This window comes from Rhodnius prolixus, unplaced genomic scaffold (assembly GCF_049639745.1).
Source record: "Rhodnius prolixus isolate KJV_2025 unplaced genomic scaffold, Rpr scaffold_1, whole genome shotgun sequence".
Taxonomy (NCBI): domain Eukaryota; kingdom Metazoa; phylum Arthropoda; class Insecta; order Hemiptera; family Reduviidae; genus Rhodnius; species Rhodnius prolixus.
The window spans coordinates 9984827-10010757 of NW_027411581.1; the positions used below are offsets into that span (position 1 = coordinate 9984827).

The following is a 25931-nucleotide window of genomic DNA, read 5'->3' on the forward strand; positions in this document are numbered from 1 at the left end:
ACTTTGTTAATTTAGTTAAAAGTATAATTTATTCTTCTACAACGTTTAAATCCTCTAAAAGACTTACAAACAGGTTAGAATTTGTTATATTCGACTTGTCTCGAAACTCAGTTAAGGTTTGTTCCAGATCGTCGAAATCTGGAAGACAAATATCGCAGGCTTTGTCTGAGTAAGAAATCTGCTTTTCACTGTCTAGAAATATAGAAAAAATTTTAGTGGCACTACGAATTTGTGGTGTGGCAATTTATTTGATATCAATTTTTGATAATTTAAATGAGAATTGGCAATCAGGAAAGAGTTAGTTTAATATAAAAAATTAAAATAATACTTAGCATAATATTATCTAACGTTGAAAAGTGTTTCTTAATTTGTATTATGCTTAAATTTGTCAAACTATCTTGTTAGGTATATAAGAGTTTTTGGAACTAAGATAGAAATTAGTGAACAAGTGGGGCTATCAGTTGAGTAAAAATTTCAAGACGATGAAAGTTGGTTAAAATTTTAGAGTTAGAATCGATTGAATAATAATAATGATTGTGCCATACACATCATCACATCGTGCTCCTGTGGTGAAGCGATCTTGATGGACGCAGCGTGCTCTTATGGTGAAGCGATCTTGATGGACACAGCGTGCTCCTAATGGTGAAGCGATCTTGACAGACGCAGTGTGCTCCTATAGTGAAGCGATCTTGATGGACGCAGCGTGCTCTTATGGTGAAGCGATCTTGATGGACACATCATGCTCCTACGGTGAAGCGATCTTGACAGACGCAGCATGCTCCTATGGTGAAGCGATCTTGATGGACGCAGCGTGCTCCTATGGTGAAGCGATCTTGATGGACGCAGCGTGCTCCTATGGTGAAGCGATCTTGATGGACACAGTGTGCTCCTAATGGTGAAGCGATCTTGACAGACGCAGTGTGCTCCTATAGTGAAGCGATCTTGATGGACGCAGCGTACTCCTATGGTGAAGCGATCTTGATGGACACAGCGTGCTCCTAATGGTGAAGCGATCTTGACAGACGCAGTGTGCTCCTATAGTGAAGCGATCTTGATGGACGCAGCGTGCTCCTATGGTGAAGCGATCTTGATGGACGCAGCGTGCTCCTACGGTGAAGCGATGTTGACAGACGCAGCATGCTCCTATGGTGAAGCGATCTTGATGGACGCAGCGTGCTCCTACGGTGAAGCGATCTTGACAGACGCAGCATGCTCCTATGGTGAAGCGATCTTGATGGACACAGCGTGCTCCTAATGGTGAAGCGATCTTGACAGACGCAGTGTGCTCCTATGGTGAAGCGATCTTGATGGACACAGTGTGCTCCTAATGGTGAAGCGATCTTGACAGACGCAGTGTGCTCCTATAGTGAAGCGATCTTGATGGACGCAGCGTACTCCTATGGTGAAGCGATCTTGATGGACACAGCGTGCTCCTAATGGTGAAGCGATCTTGACAGACGCAGTGTGCTCCTATAGTGAAGCGATCTTGATGGACGCAGCGTGCTCCTATGGTGAAGCGATCTTGATGGACGCAGCGTGCTCCTAATGGTGAAGCGATCTTGATGGACACATCATGCTCCTACGGTGAAGCGATCTTGACAGACGCAGCATGCTCCTATGGTGAAGCGATCTTGATGGACGCAGCGTGCTCCTACGGTGAAGCGATCTTGACAGACGCAGCATGCTCCTATGGTGAAGCGATCTTGATGGACACAGCGTGCTCCTAATGGTGAAGCGATCTTGACAGACGCAGTGTGCTCCTATAGTGAAGCGATCTTGATGGACGCAGCGTGCTCTTATGGTGAAGCGATCTTGATGGACACATCATGCTCCTACGGTAAAGCGATCTTGACAGACGCAGCATGCTCCTATGGTGAAGCGATCTTGATGGACGCAGTGTGCTCCTATAGTGAAGCGATCTTGATGGACGCAGCGTGCTCCTATGGTGAAGCGATATTGACAGACGCAGTGTGCTCCTATAGTGAAGCGATCTTGATGGACGCAGCGTGCTCCTGTGGTGAAGCGATTTAATCAACTCATAAAAAAAAAAGAATCCTAAAACGTTATTATTTTTTTTGTATTTTTTGAATTTTGATTGTTAATTCTGGCTCTTTTTACGTCAGTTGTTCTTTGCCATTCTGGTTCCGCAAGTCCATTATGTTCCATTAAAAGCAAATATTACAGTTCTACATTCGAAGAGGAAAGCTGGCGGAAAAATAATGCTACGAATTGTGCGCAGTTATAGAGGAAGGCTAATTGAGGAAACTAATAACAAACGAGGAAAACCATTTTCATTGGGTGTGGCCAGTGTGACGTCATAGTAACCATATTATTGGGGCATGCTTTCGCTAGTAATTGTAACTTAAAGTGAGAAAGAGTGATGAAGATTTAGTATGCAGCGGAGCAGATAAGCTGGACTAGTAGCGCTTGTAGGGAGACGACTGCAAAGATAACCCCCGGATACCCCACATGATATATGATTGTACGAACTGCCTAAAGTAACACTGGCGATACCCACAGCCGAACAGAAACACTGACAGACATTTAACGGTTAACATAATAAACCCTAACAGCGCCTTCTATTGGCAGCGTGCTGAGTAACATGTAACCGTTTTGTTACATCCATTGCCGCCAGTTAATCTCCCGCGCGCGCTACTACCCACTCTGCCCGATGCTCCTTCAGCGCCATTACTACCATCCTAAATGATCTCTTCCCCCCCACCCAGGCCCTGAAATATTTCCCAACATTAATGGACGGTAAATGGTTATAGGTTTTCTGTTTTCATGATTTTTGGTTTGTGCTGGTATATTGCTTGCAACATCACTCTAACTTAGCCACTAACTTGATGAAATTACTGTTGCTCTACACTTTCTGTTTTATTGAAATATTAATTTTTTAATTGAAAATGTTGCCGCCTAATTGTTAACTGCATTCCGTTCACATTAAACTTAATAATATTCGTTGGCGTGATATAATTGCTTTCTTATAAGTCATTCTTTTGATGATTAGGATGGAGTTGGTGTAATTTTCACGATCCTAAAACAGGCCATCAACTCTAACCTAAAAAATATTACGTGAATACACCCTTCAAGAAGAAGAAAAGTGAAAATTTCTATCGGCTATTAACCTGAATAAGCACACTAATCTGGTGGCCTCCTCCAATAAGTATTACTCCAAATCAATTCGCCTTCAATGATCTGGCAAAAATCGAACCCATCTTTTCCAGGGTTGCAGTTTATTCTTTCCTGGCGTATCGCCCTTCTGGCCCTTTGCCCAATGACAGGCAGTTGCCGCCTTAAAAAAACTCTTGTTCTCAATTTTTATTTTCAGCCAGTTTATTGGCTGAAGAAGATCGATACTCTGAAATTGAACTAACGACAAATGAAGCGTTATTTGAAGTTGTCAGTTTCCCTCTGTTCTGGGTTATAAGATCGATCCTGCGCGCTCCAGTTACTCTCTTATAACTAATTCATCCCCTCCGTAGAGTATCTGGTACGCCATTTTTATCTATTTTGTTTACTTATTTTGTTTCTAGAGGCCAGCGTTCGAATTTTTTTATGTAAGCATATATTTATCGTCTTAAACGTGTCTACTTGGTCAAGGCTAGCCATAGAAGTCGTTGAAAGACTAAAACTCTGATTTAGTCGGGTAAAACTAAATTCCTGAAGAACAGTTGTATAAGGGTTGATCGTCAAAAACTGCACGAAAAAGCGTAACGTTGAAAAACACCCAACTTTGACCATTTTTTTCTCTTTTTCTATAAAAGATAAAATTCCCAAATTACCCTTAAAATAAATAACTTAAACTCCTTTATATAAAAACAAATTAACAAATAGATTTCGAAGAAAACGATGCCAAAAAATGGCATTTTCAGAAATGTGGCCAATTTCAACCAAGCCTTCCCTCATACTCGTCGAATTTTCGATAAGGTTCTGCTGTGGCCAAAAATGATTGTCTTTGCCTTTCTCTAAATTTTCAAGTTCAGAAGTTTCTGCAATCGTTGATAATTTAGAAAAATAAACTTTCTGAACGGGTCGTTAGCTTTTGATGTCGATTTTATATGCATAAAAATGGGAAATGAAGTTTATATTGATGTTTAAAAGATGGCTACTTTATTCGGATTTTAGAATTAGGGATTTTTATAATTTCTGATTCTGACATACCGCCATCAATGAATCCTTCACCAGCTTCAATGCACAGAATCCCATAGTGTGCTGGAATGTTTTTAATATTTATTAAAAAAAAAAAAAAATTATATAAAATTCACAAAAATAAAGTTCTCTATATTTGTCAAGGATGTGGGAAGTGGTTTTACAATATCAGATGGCGTATACAGCGGCGAAAGAATGCAGAAATATGTGGTATTACATTTTATTAAAAATGGAACGATATTGCTTGGAAAGAATTATTATTTCTGGCTAAATCTATCTGTGATTCATAAATTTGGTATTCAATCCGCTATCTGGACAATGAATCCATCCTCTGGAACGTAAATGGCTTCTGAAATAAATTATTTATTATTTATTAATGGCCAAGAAATTTTTTTTCTGTTTAATGGTGTTAATCTTTATTATTTGGGAAATTTATTATTAATAGAAAAAGCTATGACTACAAGTGCTTCTGACTCTTAAATTTAAGATAATTCAAAAAGTGGAGTTAATCGATTTGTACAGTGAACGGCTCCTTTATTTAATCAGATCACTAAAACAAAAATTATGATTCAATTTCAGTGGAACGTTTAAACACGCATTTTCATTGAAGCATGAATTCAAAAATTTGATAAATACGTCACAGTACAGTAGTTATCAATTTTATGTTGAAGAATGTGCATCATTAAAGCCACATCTTTACTGAGGAAGAAAATAGGTCAGTTTGTTACAAGAAACATTGGCAGGTAAATTGGAAATTTATCCTATTAACTTTTATACAGACTGATGAAGTTTTGTAGTTTTAATGGCTGTTTGTTTATAAATGAGCTATTTTCAGTTTAAACCCCTATTTCTAATTGTTTCCAATTTTCTTTTCGAATCAACCAGGGTTCATCTTCATTATAACTGGATATAAACTTGGTTTATAAAACTTTCTTAAATGACAGCTTTAGAATTTCAGTCAACAGCCATTCAACTGGTTTGAATCACTTATTTTGGGGAGAGATCCATTCTAGAGAACTGACTCCTCCAGCTCTGATTATATTAATTAATATTAAAGCCTGAAATCAGATTTAAATTTAGTATACACTTCATTGTTATTACTTACAAAGGGAGCGCACAGAGGAGAAGAAGGTAATGTAGCGAATAGTTTGGTTACAGACACTATCGCTAAAATAGTGTGGTTTATACGATCCTTGTGTTATCTTCTCTTTAGATAGAACATTATTACGAGTATAGTTTCTGTTACTAAAATGACATCTTTATCTAATTTATCTTATTCTATGGTTCTTTGTTCTATTTCCATCTTGTAGTTAATAATTCCTTGGGTATTTGGGCGATAATTACTGAACAATATCTGGACTCTAATCTGGACAATTATCAACATTTTATGGTATAACTAAAACATAAATTGCAGCGCCACTTAAGCTTCTGTAAGTTTTTTTTTAATACAAAATATTTGGTTCCAAATGGATGCGGCATTATCCAAAATCATCCATATTCTTGAACTTTTTGGTATGTAACCTTTTAGTGGAACGCTAATTGCGATGATTACAAGTTATACTGGATTGTACAGAAAGTATCGATAAAACCAAATCCACTGTGTTGTGAAAGGTAAGACTTATTGTGATTTCCTTATTGTCACAGTTGTTTCTTTTTTATAAAATGTAGGCTTGAGTATGAAACCAGAGTTTGCCTGTGGGTTCGCTAAAACCCAAGGAGAGTTGCATTCAGCAACTATTCCCACAGGTTATTATGATTTTCAAATATATTATCTTTATATTTAGGGTGGGGTACCCACATGTTAATCCGTTGCCTTCCTAGGGAATGAAAGTGAAAACTCTACTTAAGCAAAGGATGTTCCTTAACATCTTGCTGGTTCAGACAAGCTGCTGTTCTACAAGTCGATGAACAGTAGCATTAATTAATGTATTTCTATAAATTCACCCTTAAGATGATAAGCAAAATACCTGGTTTTCTAATTAGTACTTCATCTTTATAAAGTAAATGCCATTCGAAAACCAAATGTGTTGATTTCAATCCAGGATTTGTGTTTCGAATGTGTTCCATCTATATTGAAGTAAAATTAAACTTTTACTTCCAAAAATTGAAACACAATGTCATGTATTTTATTTCATGTGTTTCATTGTAATATGTGTAAGAGACGTTTTACGATTTGATGGATACGAAAGTCTTTATCGCTTTAAAAACCCAGTGGATTACCAACCGCTTTCCAAAAGTAATTATTTCTTCTAGAATGGAAGATTAGAAGATTAAAGAACTTAAGGATGTCGTTTAAGTTTTAATAAAGTCCCTAGAGATGGAAAGAAGACCAAGTCCAAACTAGAAGTAGGGCGTGCTAAATGACTTAAAGGGTCTTTTTTTGTTTTTCTCCATTTTCTAAAACATTTTTTAGTTAACTAGAACTTTTCTATTATTTGTTTTTCTATAATGTGAATCTTAAAGTCATACAATTGAAACGGCGTGGGTGTATTTATACTGGAAGGAGAGTGAAGCTTTAATTAACGCTAGGTAGTTGTTAGTATAATTAATATACTCATGAATACCGAGCGATGAAAACTGAGTTTAGATAACTTAGAATGATTATAAATAGGTATTAGAGTTTGAGTACTCCACTTGGCGAACTTCTTGGCCTCAGAGGTGCCAGCTAGAATGAAGTTGTAACATGGATACCTGATTTCTTTGTGTTCTTTTTTTTTACATTCATGAATCATCAGGTTATTTATGGCATCCCCGATGTATTGTTAAGCCCAACCCTCAAATCTAATGGCTTGAAAATTTGACGTTACTTAGCTCAGAGATCTTATAATATGTTGGTTGTGTGTTACGGCCATCTGGATGGTAGGGAATGTATGTCTGGTTAAACTGTGTTTGTTCTCTGTACAAACAGTTTATTGTGATTTGCGTTTTGATTGACAGAATACTTTTTGCATCCACACTTTTGAAAATATCTTATTTCTGGATTCTTCAATGTAAATATAGAATAAGGGACTACTAGAAGCTTTAATAAAAACTTAATAAAAGAAAACGTTAGAGTGGAAATTCTCACTGACTTTAGATATTTCCAAATGTAAATGTTAGTTGATGTTAGAAAGCTTAGTACTCGACATTTACATAAAACTCTGGCCACTTACCTCTGGTCTTTTAGCCCTCCGAAGAGGACGGACAACTTCACTACCATAGTAGTGTGCTCGCTGTTGGAGTCTCAATTCCAAACTTCACTCCCAGACTATAAATTAGAATTTCAGATATATTTCGTTTACTTAAGAATTGTTTTGTCTCTGGTGATTTATAACAGCAACTTTTTTTCGGTTTTTTTTCACTTTTTCAATCTCATGTTTTGTAATTTAGCCTGTACACAGCACGCTGTAATTACTGCATTTACAATTACATCCTTATTGTACGTATGTACATTGTACGTTGTATTTATAGAAACTCCTCTTAGTGCGATTAGTAAAATTAACATCCTCGTGCACACATAATTACTGAAACTTTTGATTTAACAAATCATAACTTGAAAAGTAAAGTTGAAAAATTTCAACCTGGTAGCTCTAATATAAACATTTTAAAGTTGACCTTACCATGTTAACGCCATTGTTTACATAGATACTCGTAAGATCCCGAAGAAATCTGGCTAATCCATTTTCCCCTGTCTTAATAAAGAAACCTGATTCAACATTACTTCGACTATATTTCTAGTTTCAACTCAGTCCACACCAGTAAGTGGCGTTCCCAGCGCTAGTGGACAAGTTATCGTGGCCAAAAAGTAGAAATAGAATATTGAGACTTTCATTACATCATTTCTTCTGATGATGATCAAGGTATTCTGATGATTTTGATGCTTGCTTTCTTTACTGCTGAGTAGAACAGTAGAAATATTTTTTTTTCTTTTTTTTTTTTGGCATTGGCTTCCGCCATACAGCCAGCATCGTCTAGGTGCTTATCACTAGAATATCACTCACTCTCCATTCTTACTTATAAATACATTCGCTTCTCACATTCATCCCTCTACTAAATACAACTATTTACATAAACTACAGCTAATGGATGGATCAGTACTCTGTGCTCCTGCCATCCTTATAGCTTAACCGAAATTAAAATCACTGTAATCCTTCTCTAATCATTTCCTTGCATTCCTTCTAATCGGCTATAACTTTTAAATACATTCTTATTTCATTGCTAGACTTAAGCACATATGTATATAGTATGTTGGTGGAGAATATTATGTCTTCGTTGCGAAATGGTGCATCTAAATACCTGTATATGTCGTCAAACATTCGTTTCCTTTCTACCACATAACGTGGACATATCATTATTACATGTTTGAAATCCTCCTGCTCATTGCAATGTACACAAAGAGGAGAGGACCTAGTAGAAATGTTAAATTCAAAAAAAAACTATTAAAGAATGAAATGATGCGGTGCTTTGCTAATACCAACATGAATCAATATTTAATATTTTTTATGTAAACAACACGGTCGTAAATATGATCTCAAGACATTGTTGTATTTAATATTTCATTTTAGCAGCTAATGTTGCTCACATTTTTGTATTAAATTCAATAAAATGTAGATAATATTGGTTTTTTCTAAATCAATATTATTACATAATGTTAAGAGAAGGTTATAAATATTTTATTACCCTTACCAAGTCCATGTTACGGTTCTCCTTTTATCATACTTTCATGCACATTTTAATGTCTTCTGCACATGTATATAGTTTTGGGATAATTACTTTCCTAACTCATCTGCCGTAATGGTGCTAGAGAGCATTTGGTTAGCGATATACCGCCAATATGGCAGCGTGTATGGACTGAGAACAAAAACAATCCACATTTATTGACTATAAATAAAGCATTTTATGTTTCTAAATACAACTTTCTGACCGTGGGTAGAGTATTCTTTGGCTTAGTTAATGAAAGCAAACGTCACAGACTTGTGAGGCGTGAAATTGGAGGATTCACGGAGGTAATTGTTTCCGTTTTCTTCTTATCTCCTGTTGAAGTACATGGAGTTCCAACTCCGCCAAGCGCGACCTGGGCGATCTCAGTGTTCCCAGTGCTTATTCTCCCAAGATTTTTACATTTATTATTAACTCTTTCTTCTTTACTGCTTCATTACAGGTCTTTACCTCAGTACCTATAAAGTAAAGTAATCGTCTATTTCTTCAGGCGGAGCTTAACGTTCAACTACCCAATTAAGTGTCGTGGACCGAGGCGGAAGCTCAAACTTTACTATAAACAATTTTTTACAAAAAAATAAAAAGTAGTCATACACGGGATTCGAACTGTAGATCTCCCATTTACAAAAAGCCACGCTCTTGACCAATAGACCAACAACCGTCTATATATAATATTTACCATATATTAAAAAAGAAAACTCCTCGCCAATTTCTAGCAGGGATAAAGTATGAATTCTCGGGACTTAAACCTTGTAAACTCTGTAAATCTGGCGAAGTTGATAATTTATAGACTACTGGATTACTTGCCCTGTTTTTACTTCATTCAGACACAAATATATAACTACATAACTCACTCAAAATACAATGGGATCTTTTCTAGTGAGCAATGAAGAAACTAAATTAAACAGTTTGTTCATTTTTCTGATTAATTAAAATTAAGAAAATCCTGAAAAGAAACTGAATGAAGACAACTCTATTGGTCAGAAGAACACAAGAAAATATTTAATGGAACTTATGAAGATCTAGAGCACCTGATGTCTAGAACCCAAGACCGTGTCGATTCGAAACTGTAGAATAAGGTTTTAAGGTCCTAAAACTGTGCTAAACCATCTAGAGTTTTTTTTTAAAAAATCATTGAAAAACATACATATATTCAATCCACATTGACGCATGTTTACCAAGTTTTTTTGGCAGTAAGTTAGTAATTTAATCTACCAAATTTATCTCTATCAACCTTCATTGTAGGTATTTCAGATATAATTTGCAACATTACAGTAATACTTGACCTTTATTCTGTTTTAGACTGGGTTATTTCTTTAAAATGTTTTACTTTACGCACTTATTTTGTATGAATTACCACTACTTTTAAAGATAAAATATTTAGAACAGTCTAGTTATTTTAAGAAGCTATTAAGAATAGACAATTTAAGGGCTAGCAGCTGGATTCGAACCCGATATCACCACGTTTGAATCCAGTATCCGCTAACCGCCCAGCTAATCCCTTCCCTGTACACTGCCATCGTAGTGTATGGCTCTACCTACCATCTTTGACGAGTATTGAACCTGTTTTACTTTACGCACTTATTTTGTATGAATTACCACTACTTTTAAAGATAAAATATTTAGAACAGTCTAGTTATTTTAAGAAGCTATTAAGAATAGACAATTTAAGGGCTAGCAGCTGGATTCGAACCCGATATCACCACGTTTGAATCCAGTATCCGCTAACCGCCCAGCTAATCCCTTCCCTGTACACTGCCATCGTAGTGTATGGCTCTACCTACCATCTTTGACGAGTATTGAACCATCATCTTTGATGAGTGCCTGCCATTCCAAGTTTGGAAAAGCTCACTTGGCCCGAACTGGAATCACTTGAATGATTGATTTTTTAGTTTCCGTTTTTTAGTGAAACTGAAATTATGAAAATTAATTTTGAATGGAGAATCTTTGAGGTTATGATTTCTCCAATAGTTCTTTTTATTTTGGAGAACCTTTATTGAACAAACCTTAAATAAAATTGCTCAGTTTTTTTTTGTTTTTTTTTTTGTAAATCTTGATAACAGTATTAAGAGAAAATGACGTAAGTGTTCTCACCGGAATATTTTTGTGAATCGTGAAACGTGAATAGTTATTCAATTTATGGTCGACAGATAAATGTCCAAGATAATGATATTGGTCTCTTTTATTGATCCATCTGAGAAATTTATTGGATCTCAGACACTCATTATTCATGTCCACCAATCTACCAGACTGGAAATTTCTGATTGATTTTTATTTATGGATCAATCTTTATGTATTACGGCAGAGAGAGAGACTGCATTTGCAACATTTAAGTAACCATCTTTCAGTCAGAGCTTTATTTATTCATGTTTAACAATTTTCTGCCTAAACTTTGTTATAATAAGCAAAATACTTCACCGCAAAAAGGTAAATCAATTCAATTCTTCAAAATAAAGAAGCTTTTATCTGTAATAGATGATGAGAGGCTGCGTTGGAACAGGTAGCTGTTAACTTAAACGAACATTAAGTACTATTTTAAAAGGATGAAAAGACAATGTGGTGTCAGAAATAACGGAAATTGTTTTAACCCAATTTATTAGTATATTATTTTTTTTTTGCGTATATTTTTGCTACAATCAGCACGTTGGCGCTATATGTAACAATGATAACAGAACTATGAAGTATACTATTAAATTATTAAAATACAGTGTGGAACTTATTAATAAATAAGTTATTTATCAAAACATGTCGAATAAATAATACAAACTTAAGTTAATGTTTAATCACTCTAAAGAATTATTGAGACATTTTAAAAATTTGAGACCATTCTCACGTTTTGAAAAATTGTTTTAAATGAAAAACGTCATTAACGGTCAAACTGAGGTTGGATATTAACCTAATTCTTCATAATTCTTTTTTTTTTATCCATACAAAGTGGTTTAGGTTCTGTTTTACGAGTTAAGCCGAGTTAGAAACAGGTAACGACCAAATATGCTACTATTTCAATGGACAGTTAGTTTTCTTGATGCAAAATTTTGAATGCAGTTCAGTTTTCAAGAGAAAAGATGTAGTAAATAAATTTTCCATAACCCCAATATCATTCTATATTAACTGTCGAACTGATTGATCTACAATAGAACTAATGTGAGCCTTAAATTAATGCAAGCATTTGAGATCCACCATAACTTAAGTTTTATTATATTTTTTTATAGAACTCAAATTGATGACTAGATCAAAGTTACGCATAAAAACTTTCAAATTTCAGTTTCATTACTTTCATTTATTTTACTAACAATTACTAAAATGCATTTTAAGATTTTTGTTTACTTTTTAGTAAGCATAATTACTACTTAAACTAGCTGAAGGTGAATATGGTAGTAAAATTACATTCTTTGTACCTAAATCTTGCATGTTCTAAGACGATTCGTTAATGTTCCTTGCTAATATTTCCAATAATTCTGGCAACTTCGTCTTCGTTTTGGAAATATCCGCTCAGGTTGCCTTAACCTTAGATATATTTGTTCATTCAACTTTTGTGGCTCAAGCTTATTCTTTTCACAGTCTAAGCTGCTTCAAGTGCCGCTAGAACTCCTGGAGTAATCAAATCTGCCCTTGAGGGTTTAGTTTCTCAAGTCTTCTCTTCTGTGGGTACATTCTATTTGTGAGTTGTGCATACTTTCAACTGTGCAATTAAGAGCAGTCAATAATCCTAGTTTTTAAAAAAAAATTATATTTGGCACTTTTCAACTGAACATTTAGGCAAAAATATATCAGAAAATTAGGATTCTAATGATCTTTAGTATAGTAAGCATTAATTATCTTAAGGAGCAGTATGTCAGTGAAATTTTGCTAAACAAATCTTCCATTATCTGATTTGGTCTAATTTAATTTTCGTTTTAACCCATGCAACTTCTTGATGGTGGAACAGCTGAAGACAGTAGAGTTTATTTGTGTTGTTAGAACCGAGCGAACCGTTCTAGATAGAAAATTCTTATCTGAGAGTGCTGTCGCCATTAGGGAACAGTTTCCATGGAGACTCTGCAAGCAAGTTTAACTGCTGCTTTCTCAAAGTCATCTACTTGCCAAGAAGGGTAACAGCGATATTATAACTAAAAAGTAAGCGCGTGTCTGGTCTTCAACCGCCCACTCGTTCTCTGCACTAGTTTAAATAAAACATGAAAAAAATCTCAAGAAAGAAAGTTGAATAAAAACTTAGGAATGAAAACTGTTCTAATAAAGCTCCAACTTCGCTTTGCTTCCTCAACTTGTCGTACAATCGTTTAATGAAGCTTTAACTGCAGGAGTTTAATTAGTTTTAAAATGCAATAAAATTTGCAGTAGTTTAATTAATTTGGAACTTATTATAAAGTTGGATTACTAATAGTTTTTAGCATCTTATATAAACGATCTTCTGCATACGTTCTTTCTGTAAGTGGCTCCACAATCGACAGTTTGCTTACAATTATACCGGATTTGGAAACACTCGTTCATTGATTTGTATTGCAGTTGACTTTATTTCTGAAAATGTTGATCTATATATTTTCATTTTTTTTTGGAATTTCAAGTCTGCACACCTTAAGAAAAAGTTCTCTGATTACACCATCATTCATGAAGACCACTTGTTAGTTGCTTTAACCCTAAAAAACTCAGCAACTACTTCCGTTTGAGCCATCGGTGAATGTTTTCTGGATTAATAGAAGACGGAAAGACAGATTGTTGAGGCTGAATAGAACTTTTGAATTGTTGGATTCGGATGTTCAAACATAAACCGGAAGCCAGCATATGTTGTGCCTTCATTAAGCCAGCATATGATGACCCAGGTGGTCTTTATGGTGGCACACTTGGAAAGCCTATTGTGCTGCCTTTTATGCTGTAGTTTTTTTTTTTTTTGGATGCGATTTTTTGGGTGTTAGATCTCTCGGCTGAACTCTATAGCCCATTTACAAGCTTTCAGATTGGTTGTATTTTTCTGTAATAAATAAATCTTCTGTTATCAGTGTCAGTTCATAGCGCATTGTTTTAAACCGTTTACTGTCGGTTTATTTCTTCTTACTTCAAGTATGGGTTCTAAGTAAGCTTATTGTCTAAAAATACCATACTTTGTTTCCTGTGAGAAGATTCTTTTTAAAGGTAAGAACAAGGTAAAAGTTTTAGGCTATGTTTTATTTTCAATTTTTAAGAAACAAGAGCCTGGATATATTGTGTTTTTCGATAGCCACTCTGTTACTGAAAACAAAATCAATATAATTCCACAGCATAATAAAACCTCTCTGGATTGAGGTTATTGAATTATAGTATTCAAAGACAAAGCTCCTTTACATTCAACCAACACATATCCAAATAATCTGTCAAAACATTCACTGCTTCAAACTCAGTTCCCATTCAAAAATGACTCCAGCATCTCTTTGAATAGCCAAAATCCCTTTATTCCAAGTTTCTACTCATACACACATCAAAAACCTGTCCAACTTCTGCACCCAGGACAAACCCCTTCCGCAGATCTCAAATGTCAATTGTCTTGTGACTTGCTTAACTTCAAAGCAGTGTAACTATGTTCTACCCTCTCGCAATATGAAGTGATTGTTTCTGTTGTTTGTCATTAAGTTATACTGTACTGAAATTGATTTTAGGCACCAAAGGCCCGGGATATGTGCTGACTAAAGTGTACTGCAGGTGCTGTATGAATGGCTAAAATAGATTTAGCTGAAACACAATATTTTTAAGTATTTCCTGAAATAGGTTTAACAAAATATGTCGTACATGTATTTATTTTGATTAAAAGAAATCGTTTATTCATTGGTGCGTTGCTCTGATTAAAAAACTTCTAACCTAATCGATTTGTGTGTATATCGCTGTTTGAATAACATGTTAAAATGAAAAACAAGTAATGCAGGCAGTTTGAAATTCTCATTTTACTTCCGTTTTTTAATCCTTAACATACTCGGAAGTATTCTGTATAGAGCAGGAGGTTGAATGAGAAATATGAAGTAATCAAAAGGCTACTAAATAGATATAAATGTATATAAAAAAATTAGTTATCTAAATTTGGTTTTGGTTGTGTAAATAAAAAAGTAGAGCGTACAGACGTTGATTTCTCTCTAATTTCAGCAACAATACGAATCAACAATCTCTCGTACAACAAAAAATGAATCAACAAATTGTAACAATTATGTTTCGGATTAATTGAATGATTCTGAGAATAAAGGAATAAAAGCAGTATTCTCGAAAGTTTGGTTGATGAACGCCAAAACAAATGAACCGAAGTAGAAGGAGTCTCGGAGTTAAGGGGGCGTTAGGGTTCTAGAAGTTGCTGCAGGTGGGGGCTTGTGCACTGTTGGCGATATAAGCCAAGTGTGACATCACGCTCCATTTGATGTCGGGACACCTGTCAGGAGAGGGCCAGTGCCTTCTAAATCCAATCTCACAACGCAGGATATCCGCCCTCAGTAGCCCACCTTTGCACTCTACTATATTTCACATTACAATGCTCACTGTTTGTACGAGCTTTTTTCTTTTTTTTACGTCCAATCAATGCTCGTTTTGCATACTTCGCTTCACTAGTGTCTACTTTGGCTCATTTCACTAGTTCCTATTTACAGTTTATTTATTTCCGTTTAATCTGTGTTTACTTCCTTCTGAATTTCAGTAATAATAGATATACCAATGTATTCTTACCACGTTAAAAAACAAACGGAAGTATTCTAAAACAATGGAAACAAAGAAAAGATGAAATAACTGACTGAAATTAAATTTAATACCTCAGTATATGGACAATATCTAACACCTGAGAGAGATCATTTTATCCAGTCCACAAAAAATTATAATAAAGTTATTGTCTATTTTTTTCAGTCGGAGCTTAATATCCAACAACTCATTAGGTGTCGAAACCGGAGGCAAAAGCTCGTACTTTATTAATTCTAGCAAAACAAATACGCGTCAATCCAACTGGAGCTTACAATTCCAAGCTTCATAACAACACCAATAACCTCCCATTAAGTCTACAATTCTCTTTGCATTGTTTCACAAAACACTTGCAGTGCTTTTTAATAGTATTTTACAATAAAGATTTTGAAACTGAATGAACGCGCAAAAGTCTTCTTAAATAAAAGAGTAAATATAACGGATGATTTTGGTTTGTTTATTCTTCAAAATGGTAGGCCCTAACATAAAAAATAATTCGTTAAGTATGAATTCAGCGTTTTAATTTTTAGTAATCACTGTTTAGATAGTGTAATTATTAACTTCTCACTTAAGTAAGTTTGAATCGTTTTGGTAAGTGGGAACGTAAGATTCGAAAATCACAGAACCAATTACTTTCTATCGCAACTTTTAGCAACTGTACGAAATGTGTTACAAGTGATTAAAAAGGTTTAACGAAAGTATTTAATCTATATATTTCTGGAAATATAACAACTATTAAATCGAAAAAATTAATCAAATAAATTAGTTTTTGCGCCATATGGTTGAGGCATAGCCTGTAGTTTTGAAAGAAGTGATTGTTTGATGTTCAGATGGATATGAAATAATAGTTCGCAGGTGTTCATGCAATATAAGTTTAGCAGTTGCTCTTTCCAACATCTTAACTTAATGTGGAGCTACTTGAAGAATGAGAAAACTTTTATCAAAACAAGCGAGACATGTCAGAATAACAATTTAACATCTGCCACACTATCTTGACATCTAACTACAGACTTTCTGGGCTAAAAAGCCCCACTATTCTTTCATTACTTTTATTGACAAAAATATTCTTATCTCGTGCTCTTTTTTTGGTATACGTTAATGGTAACTCTATCAAAGAAGAAGAAGAAAATAAATAAATCAAAAAGTATTCGAATTATTTTCTTTATTTGTTTTTTGAAATATCAGGTGTCATTGCTTCTTCATTACGTCAAAGAGTGTAGATCGTTATCTGCTCCAATCCAAATGTTTTTTTCATTTGTCTTTTCTTCCACAAACACTTTGAAGTTCCATAGCAAAGAAATGGAGCGTTTTGGTGTGTTGACAAGTTCCTTTGTTAATTGCTGTTGGTAGATGTATTAATGTTATAATGAACCTCAAGTTTTATCTGTTTGTCTAGGTATTGACCAAGAAGAAAGACTTTAGACTTCCCTTTTAATGATACTTACTCCATTTCATTAGTGCTTGCCCTCATGATGGCACCCACATCGAACTAGTCTTTTATTGCTCAACTGCATCAACCAAAGTTCCGTAAAATTAAATATTTCTGTGAGATTTAAAAGAAGAACCAAATTCAAGTTGTTTTTTTTAAATTGACAGAAATTCACATTCAAATAATGATACAGCTGGCATTGATTATCTACTAACATCTAGTCAAAAATACACTTGCAACAAAGTTCGTTACATTTATGTTCTAATAGGAAAAACGTCATACTACGTCATACCTAGAAATAATTACCAAAAACGTTTGGCTAATCTCATTGGCGAACGGGATGTGAGAAGTAGGCGGGCTTTAGCTGATGACGTATGGAACCGTAAGCCACTCCCTCACCAATAAAAGCACAGTTATCCAGTGCATAAAATGGTGCTCTTTCACTTTCATTCAATGATCTAGATTTTACTTTCTTTTACTTCTGGAAAATATTACATTAACTTTTTTGATTCTGCATTACATTAGAAGTATGAAACCGGAAATATAATGTTCAAAACATGTTTATATTGGATATTTTAACGATATCAATTTTTATTGCATTATTCGATAATTTATCAAATACCTATGGGGGGAAAATTAGTAAAAAAAATTTAAATAGTATTTTTCCTAGAAATAATTACAAAAAACGTTTGGCTAATCTCATTGGCGAACGGGATGTGAGAAGTAGGCGGGCTGTAGCTGATGACGTATGACACCGTAAGCCACTCCCTCACCAATAAAAGCACAGTTATCCAGTGCATAAAATGGTGCTCTTTCACTTTCATTCAATGATCTAGATTTTACTTTCTTTTACTTCTGGAAAATATTACATTAACTTTTTTGATTCTGCATTACATTAGAAGTATGAAACCGGAAATATAATGTTCAAAAATATCAATTTTTATTGCATTATTCGATAATTTATCAAATACCTATGAGGGAAAAATTAATTCTTTTTTCTTTTTAGATGGTCATAGGGATGAACTTTCAATGTCACCAGTTGGAACTCGTCATAAAATATAAATAAACGATTTTGAACTGCCCTGCGCATAATGAATTCTTGTACAAGATAACATTGAAAAAACAGAAATTATAACATCATTTTGACCGAAGCCTCCAACTCTTAACTTACTAAATAAATTGTAAACGTATAAACAGAGTTCAGCAAAAGTTTAATGGTGCTGTTTGCGTGACCAAATAGATAGAAAACATCTGAGATAGAGATAACTTAATCAGTTTTACGTTAAGAAACAAATCGAAATTTTACTTTGTTCAATATTGAATGTCTTATTTCAGTTACAAGTTTAAAGTGACATGAAACAGAAGAATATGGCAATTGTGAATAGAAATAAGATGTTGTCAGTTTAAGTGGGAATATTTCTCAAGTCTTCTTTTAGTCCCAGCTCTCCAGGGAAATAAAGAAAGGCGATGTAGATGGGCGACAGAAACCTAGAAGTATAGTCGTGGATAAGGGTACGGTGGTGGAGGTGGATGAAGAGCCGTTCTGCTTATCACAGTCGGAGGATTGATTGTCTCCGACTGGAGGAGTCCTAGTTGTAAAATCAAAGTCGCTTCTTTCTTTCTGCCAATAGACACTTCTCCAGGTGCACGTGTGAGTCAACTTTATTTACTGCTCAGTGTTCTGATTTTATGTATCTTGGCAATGTGTTTCAATTTAATGACATATGCGTGACTCTTTCTTTACACAATGATGCTGATTGTTCGTTCAGTTGTGGGAGTTTTTATTTCTGTTATCATTTTTCTAGAACTCTAAATCTGTGAAAATTCATCTAAAAGTTCATTCAGAGCTTCTATTTAATTTTCACTTGTATCAGTACGTCGTAAAATAAATTATTCCTGGTTATCTATTGGCCCTTTTGGATTCAGTGAAACTATCTGCAAAAATTATAGAAGAAAATGTTCTCTCGCCATTATTATCCTGCTGAGGTTTGATTCGCCTTCAGATCTTTACAAAAAGAGTGGTATATCAGTAGAAGATGACATGAATTAAATGCCATTCACTCAAGAATTTTCCCTCCCCAAAAGAAAATTTATTGATTTCTAGCTGGAAAATACACCAAAAAAATCTGATAAAATTGAAATACTAAAATAGTGATGATTTTAATGTATTCAGTAGAAGAATATAAGGGGGCATAGAAACATGCGACATCTGCTTTCTATCCCATCTTTCAGAGTGTGGGATACTTCTTGCCCTAAATATCAACTCCAGATAGATTAAAAGTATGGGATATTTATGTAAAATGGTAAATCATTAGGTATTCAATATGGGCACATATTACCATTTGATAAAAGAAAATTGGAAGTTCTTGAAATATTCTAGCAAAATTATAATATCTGATTTGAATGTATTTATATTACACTTTATTAAAAATTGATGTCGTAGGATTTCTTTCGTAGAGTAGAAACTTCTCAACGCCATAAGTAAAAAAAAACCAGGTCATCGCTTACCAAAACTGGTAGATTTTAGGCTTGCAATTTTTACTAGCATTCACTCATAGAATGCAACTTACTTAGGAAAATTCGTGCTATTAATAGATAGATGGTCGTTTAGAAATAGAAATTAGGCCATAGAATCTTAAGAACCAAAAGAATATGGTAGCAATCTAGTATTAAATGGTTTTTAGCCTTCTCTATCATACACGGTCTGCAGTTAATGTGTGCATATGTGCATCCTAAGCTATGCACTGCTTACTCACACTCTTTTTATAAGTTGACAAATTAGTTCCTGGCATGAACTTAACATCTAACAAGTTCCCCACAATTCAGTGTTAACGATACTTTATTAGTCATTCATTCTTTTCCCTTTTTTTTTCTTAAAGTTGTTTAAATATTGTGCATTCAAATTAGTTGTAGTAAACTTTTTACATCTAAATTTTTAAAAATAGTAGATATTTGAGTAACATTAAGAGTTACATCTTTAAACAAAAAAAAAAAAAAGAACAAATCAACTGTCAAGCTAGAAACACTTTTAAGACTAATTAGAAATAACAAATGTTAATGGTATTTCATCGACAAGATCCAAACAGCTGTAATATCGACTACTAGAACAGCAGGTATGCTCAACTAAACTTAAAAATAGACTTCAAACATGTACGAGTATAACCAAATCCAAAATAACTGAAATAGATTTTAGTCAATGGACAGAAAGGATTACCTTTATATTTTAAAATAGAACTTTTAGACATTATGGTCAGAATAGAATCAGAACATCTATAACAAGTTATTTATCTGCGTTGTAACATTTTCCTATTGGTGAAGGATTAGCTTATGTGTCTTCAAAGTGTCAATCTAATGGAAGTTCCTTTGTCATGAAGTCTTCTACTTACATGTCCTGTACACCAAAGATTAGTGGAGATTCTATTGATGAGAAAAATTGCAGTAAGAGAAAGCAAGAAGATTAGTTTCTCGCCAATAATTTTTTTTTTTTTTTTCTTTTTTTAAAATGCAATTTTCGTGAGGCTACAATTTCACTCAGCGAATTACCGTGAACAGATTTTTCTATCTAATAACTGCAATGAATTAAACCTGTAATTAAAATAAAATCACTTTTCAATGACTTTCAATCACTTTTGTCTTTTTTTAATTAGAAAGAAAACTAATCGATTAGAATTTTCTTGTACTCGCTACTCTATGCCATCCACTTTTCACCATCTTGATTAAAAACAACATTGCTTACTTTCTATAAAATTATTCTGTCACTTATTCTATTTTCAGATTCACATTATGCTTTCTAATAAATAGATTCTTATCTGTAAATCCTTTTTGTAATCCATCATTTGAGTCTAAAGATGTAAATGTATAGAAGAATAGTAAAGATCGTGATATAAGGGTTGATCATCAAAAACTGCACGAAAAAGCGTAACGTTGAAAAACACCCAACTTTGACAATTTTTTTCTCTTTTTCTATCAAAGATAAAATTCCCAAATTTTCTTTAAAATAAAGGGCAAATCCTCCTTTATAACTGTAATTTTTTTGCAACAACCCAGATCTTATAGGTTTCGAGAAAAAAGTTGCCGAAAATGAGCAAAAACGGCTTTTTCAAAAAATGTTCTTGTTCTTGTTCTTGTTCTTGTTGTTGTTCTAGTAAAGATCGTGATGAAGATATACAAACCTCTACTTAGCTGCCGGTTCTAAAATATTAAATTAAAGATGATTAATTTTTTTTTCCAAATTGTTAAATTTTATAACAACTCTACGTTTATTTTCTATTTATTTAGTAATGTGCAATCTTTATATAAATATATACTATATGTAAACATGAGCAATGAAGATATTATACGGTGCGTGAAGAGCAAGAGGAGAGAAACTACCCAGTGGTAGCATTATCTGCAGGAGATCGATGATGATGATGATCTTCAGTTTTCTGAAGGAAGTCCCGAGGCTACTGGAAATACATTCTCGGCGTGGTGAATTAATGAAAAGTTATACTTAACTTTTAATTAGATACGTTATACTTAACTTTCTAAACTGTAAGTTTTTCTTAAAGAGAATGTGTTTTAACCTAATGATTTGTCTCTAAAGGCTCTTTCGTGTCTTAAAAAGTATCTATGAAGCCTACCTAATAGAATTTAATTAATAGAACTCTATCTAATAGAGTTTTGTTTTTCTTGGAGCTCCACAGATGCTGACTATGAAGAAGGCTCCGGGCACGAGCGAATAGTTACTGACAAGTCTAAAATTGTGAATAAATATAATCCACTCGCAAAGATCCAACATTTTTGTTATATTACTTTTTTTTTCTTAATTTTTTTGGAATCTCAGAACTTTTGGATACTTGTGGAAAAGCGTCAAACTCAGTCTTTCCTTAAAAAAATTTTGCTATTTAAAAAGGAAAACCTCTAAAAAAACTGGTAATCTTACTGTTGTTTTAAACTTTATATTTTTACTATAAATTAAATAAAATATGTCGCTAAAAGTGAAGTATTCTGAAAATTTCAAGAATATTTATCTCTAATAGGTTTTGGATTTGGAGTAAGTGAATGTCGAGCTCGCTAAATAGGTTTTTTTTAATAAAAGGTAAAACAAGGAAATCGCCATTTTTCAGGGTAGGCCTAACGTCCAACTACTGTATTAGGTGTCTTGGGCGGAAGCTCTTACTTTACTGTTAGGTTTACCAATTAAATAAGAAGTAGGTGCACGCAGGAAACTGGGGAATATCCCGTTTACTATTCCACCTGGTAACCTTCCCACTTCAAGTGTAAAAGCATTGTCTGTGATAAGATTTTTATTTATTCAATGGCTACATTGTTTCAGTCTTTGGATTTTGTTGATTGAATCGCGAAGGAAGACAGATTAGAGTTTCGAAACCTTTGTGGAAGCTCTTGCAAGGAAACTATTGAGCGAAGCAGAGCGTTTTGCCCTGATTTGAGTCCTCAACAGAGTTGAGTTGAGAGGGAATATACTAAACCATTATGCCGTAAAATGATTGATTGACAGGATTCTTGCTGGAACACGAGAAGTGCTTTACATCCGGATGAAGCCAAAACTGATATTGTCGCTACTGAACTAATAACAATTATTGTGCGAATTTCCTTTTTAAGAAAATTACCTTTTTCTTTTATGTCAGTAAAGGATATAATAGAAGAGAGAGAGAATGAAAAAGATGAATATGCATGATTGTATGTTGACAGTGGTGATATGCAAGGTCAGACCGTTTCTTACAGATGTAAAAGAGGTTTATGAATTTACATGAGGAAGAAGGCGGACAGACAGGAGATAATCTGCTTTGACCGTCTCCTCCAAGTAGAGTAGGAAAGTTTGGCCTTGGTAAAAGAGTAAAGTGTGAATATTCAGTAGAGTGTTGAAGAGGATTAAACGGGTAACCTGCATCCTGCGACCTGTTTTACACTCAACTCGGCTCTAGTTCCCGCATCGCCTTCTATACTCTGCACTGCAGGAGGTTCATTGGTATACGGGTTTTACAAGAACCAGAAGAAACTGAAAGTTCTAAAAGCTCCCTAATTTTGTGGTTCGTACAGCCACAGTCCCTAATTGCTTATCCATCAACCAGGTGCGCTATTACTAGATAAATATATTTAGTGTATCTCGAATTCATAATTTATGTGGCTAGTTTCCAAGGAGTGCTCTTTATTCCAATGAAATATTTAAAAAGGTGTTTCCACTAAAACTACGGAGCAAAAGAAAGGTGATGAACGACTTAAGGCAAACAGAACACTCCTTGAGAGAAACTTTCACTGCACCAGTTTGATTTAAGACATGTTCAACAGCTTTTTTTTAAAGAAAAGAAAAACGAATAAATACGGGCCTTAAACTTTACACTTCAGAAGCAAACACCGTCAAAAGTTTAAACGAACAACTTAGACCTCAATAGATTGAAGTTTGTCATTAATGCTTGCTCTCAACTAGCTGTGCTGTTCCATATTTTTATTTAATTAAATAGTTGTGTGGAGAAAGAATGCATCTTGTTGTCTACGACTTCGCATTTTACCTAGAATTCACGTTTAAACTTTTTATTTTCGAAACTTTGAAATCATAAAGAAATTATATATCTAATTAAAAAAAAGAAGAAGAATTTTCTTTGTAATTATTGCTTTCTCGATTATAATAACAATAAAAATAATGAAAGGGTTTTATTTGCGAGCTGATATCAAAGTAATAAGTATGGACCAACTCGTAACGTCTTTGGTCGAAATTCAAGTTAAGACCGATGTGGCTGCGATGCCATCTGGAGTTCCCGTGCGATCTATTATTTCTATTACTATTATTACGATTTAAGGCACGACAATATCTGAGATTTTTCGGAGCACTACCGGCCTCCGGACAGTGTTCTGTTGTTATCTACAGACAACACTGTCCATCGCCAGACATGGAGCTGCAAGAAGCTCCTAGGAAGAGAAAATCTAACGGTCAGCAGCTGGATTCGAACCAGGGACCTCCGCGTGGGAATCCAATCCCTTCCCTTATTTCAATTACCAGGATTATTTAAAAGGATACACATGACCAAAAGATGTTTTATAAATCTGCCAAAATTAGTGTCATTGACCGTTCGATCACAGTTTACCAGTATAGTTTAATTATGGATGACCAAAATTTGAATAAATATCCAACAGCCGAGTAATCATCAAATCCTTGTACGGTGTTAATATCGAGTTAGTTGGCAAATTTGTTGTATGCAGTAATATTGAACAGCGGTAGTGGCTAATGAAGCTTCTATATAGTGGTTTACACTTAGTTGTAGTAAACTTACTTCCCGGAATTTAGTTAACGTCATTATTAAATAAGTTTTACTCTTCCACTTATCTGATCCCGGTCCGCCAACGCCCTGGAAATGCCTCCTATTAATCAACCAGGGTTCATCAATTCATTTTAATAGAATATTACTGGAAAACACTTCTACATCTTGATTTCTGGTTGTGTTTATTGGTTGGAAAGTCCATGATTGGAGCTCATGATTGGCGCTGTTAGAAATCAGCCATCAGAAGGGTGCCTTTAATTGACAGAGTAAAGCTCATCCAAAGTAGCCCTGTTTAACCTAATTTTGGGCAAAAGCCAACTGGGTACTATTACCAAAATTGTAACAAACTTAAAAAATAGACAAATATTTGAATAAAGACAAATTACTACAAACATTATGGCCGATTCTGCATGTTTATTCTTGTTTCAATTAAAAAACATCTAGATTTAAAGTCAATGGTGCTCGGAGCCTTCTCAGTAATCTGTTAGAGTCCGGACAGTGTTTTCTCGGTACATTCAATACCGTCATCACCTGACGTTGATCTTTAATAAGCTGGTAAGAAAGGCCATCCAGCTGCACTCGAACCCGGGTTACTATGTGGGCGACCAAGACTATACATATAAGCATTATTTAGGTATGAAATCAAACATATTTAGGATACTTTATTTTTATTTTATTTTTTAATTCCAATGTCAACGAATTTCTAGTTTTGACTCATGAGTTATTGGTAAATAACATGGTTATTTGATCATTATAAAAAGTATTCTAATGTCTACTCACAATTACTGCATTCAAATCATCAGGAGTAATCCTTTATTCTAGAGCGCATAATTTACTGCATTTTTTCTGTACTTTTTCTTATAAATTGACATTTTGTGTACGTTTTTGTAAACAAATATGAGGCTACAAGGTCCCCTGGGTAACCTATACCGATTGAAATACAGAACCTTTCGAATTAAAAACTTCCTTTGTTTACAGTGATAAATATATTACTCAACCTAACTTGGTGCAGTTTCTCTAACTACACATCTTTTATAATTTTTCTTAAAGTGCTACATCCCATTTTTGGTTTGCGTAGACTTTTACTGGTTTTCTGATTTTCATCAGTCGACAACATCAAATTCATCAATTAGCAAGTGTTATACAAGATTGAAACAAAAGTGAAGACGGATCTCAAACTGATGAATCCATCTCAGATGATAGGTAAAAATCCGAAAGTGATCAGAGATACGATAAACATGCTTCCTTCGACGGTTAAAAAAGTCAATGACATCATCCATCTAGAGCAGGAGATTCTTAGGCTCGCCCTGTGCTTACATATGTACGAGTATACATATGTATATCTCTTAAACACAGTCTGTTAGTACCCATTTCTCTAAGGATGCAGTTCTTTGACAAGAGGTAAATTAAACATCTTTGATTTGCCTTTCGTGTCTTCCCGTGTTGCCAATATTTTGACCTAATGGGTTCTTTTTGGGATATAAATTAGACTAACAAGGTTTCACAGTTAGTACTGAGTTAGTACTGAATGCCATAATTGTGATGGGAGAAAGAGTCAAGATGTATCATTAACCAAGCCAATATGCCCATCTTGCCAATGCTAGGCTTAGTTCGAAAGATGCATACTCCAGAAAGCGTTTGGAAGATTTGGTGCTCCTGTGATCATGTAGGCAGGACCTTCTTAGAGAAGACACTTCGGGTCTAGTTCGGGCGAA

The 25931-nt window shown here is 34.4% G+C and overlaps 1 protein-coding gene and 1 long non-coding RNA gene across 4 annotated transcripts in view; both read left to right on the top strand.

The window, feature by feature from the left end:
- Positions 1–20974, top strand: part of LOC141454105 (uncharacterized) — a 29643-nt gene extending 8669 nt beyond the window's left edge. The window contains exons 2-3 of the long non-coding RNA XR_012458401.1: positions 4732–4895; positions 17967–20974. This is a non-coding gene — a long non-coding RNA (uncharacterized lncRNA). The remainder of the gene's footprint in view (positions 1–4731; positions 4896–17966) is intronic.
- LOC141454075 (uncharacterized) overlaps positions 1–25931 on the top strand; it is a 193806-nt gene that overhangs the window by 160186 nt on the left and 7689 nt on the right. The window lies entirely within an intron of this gene.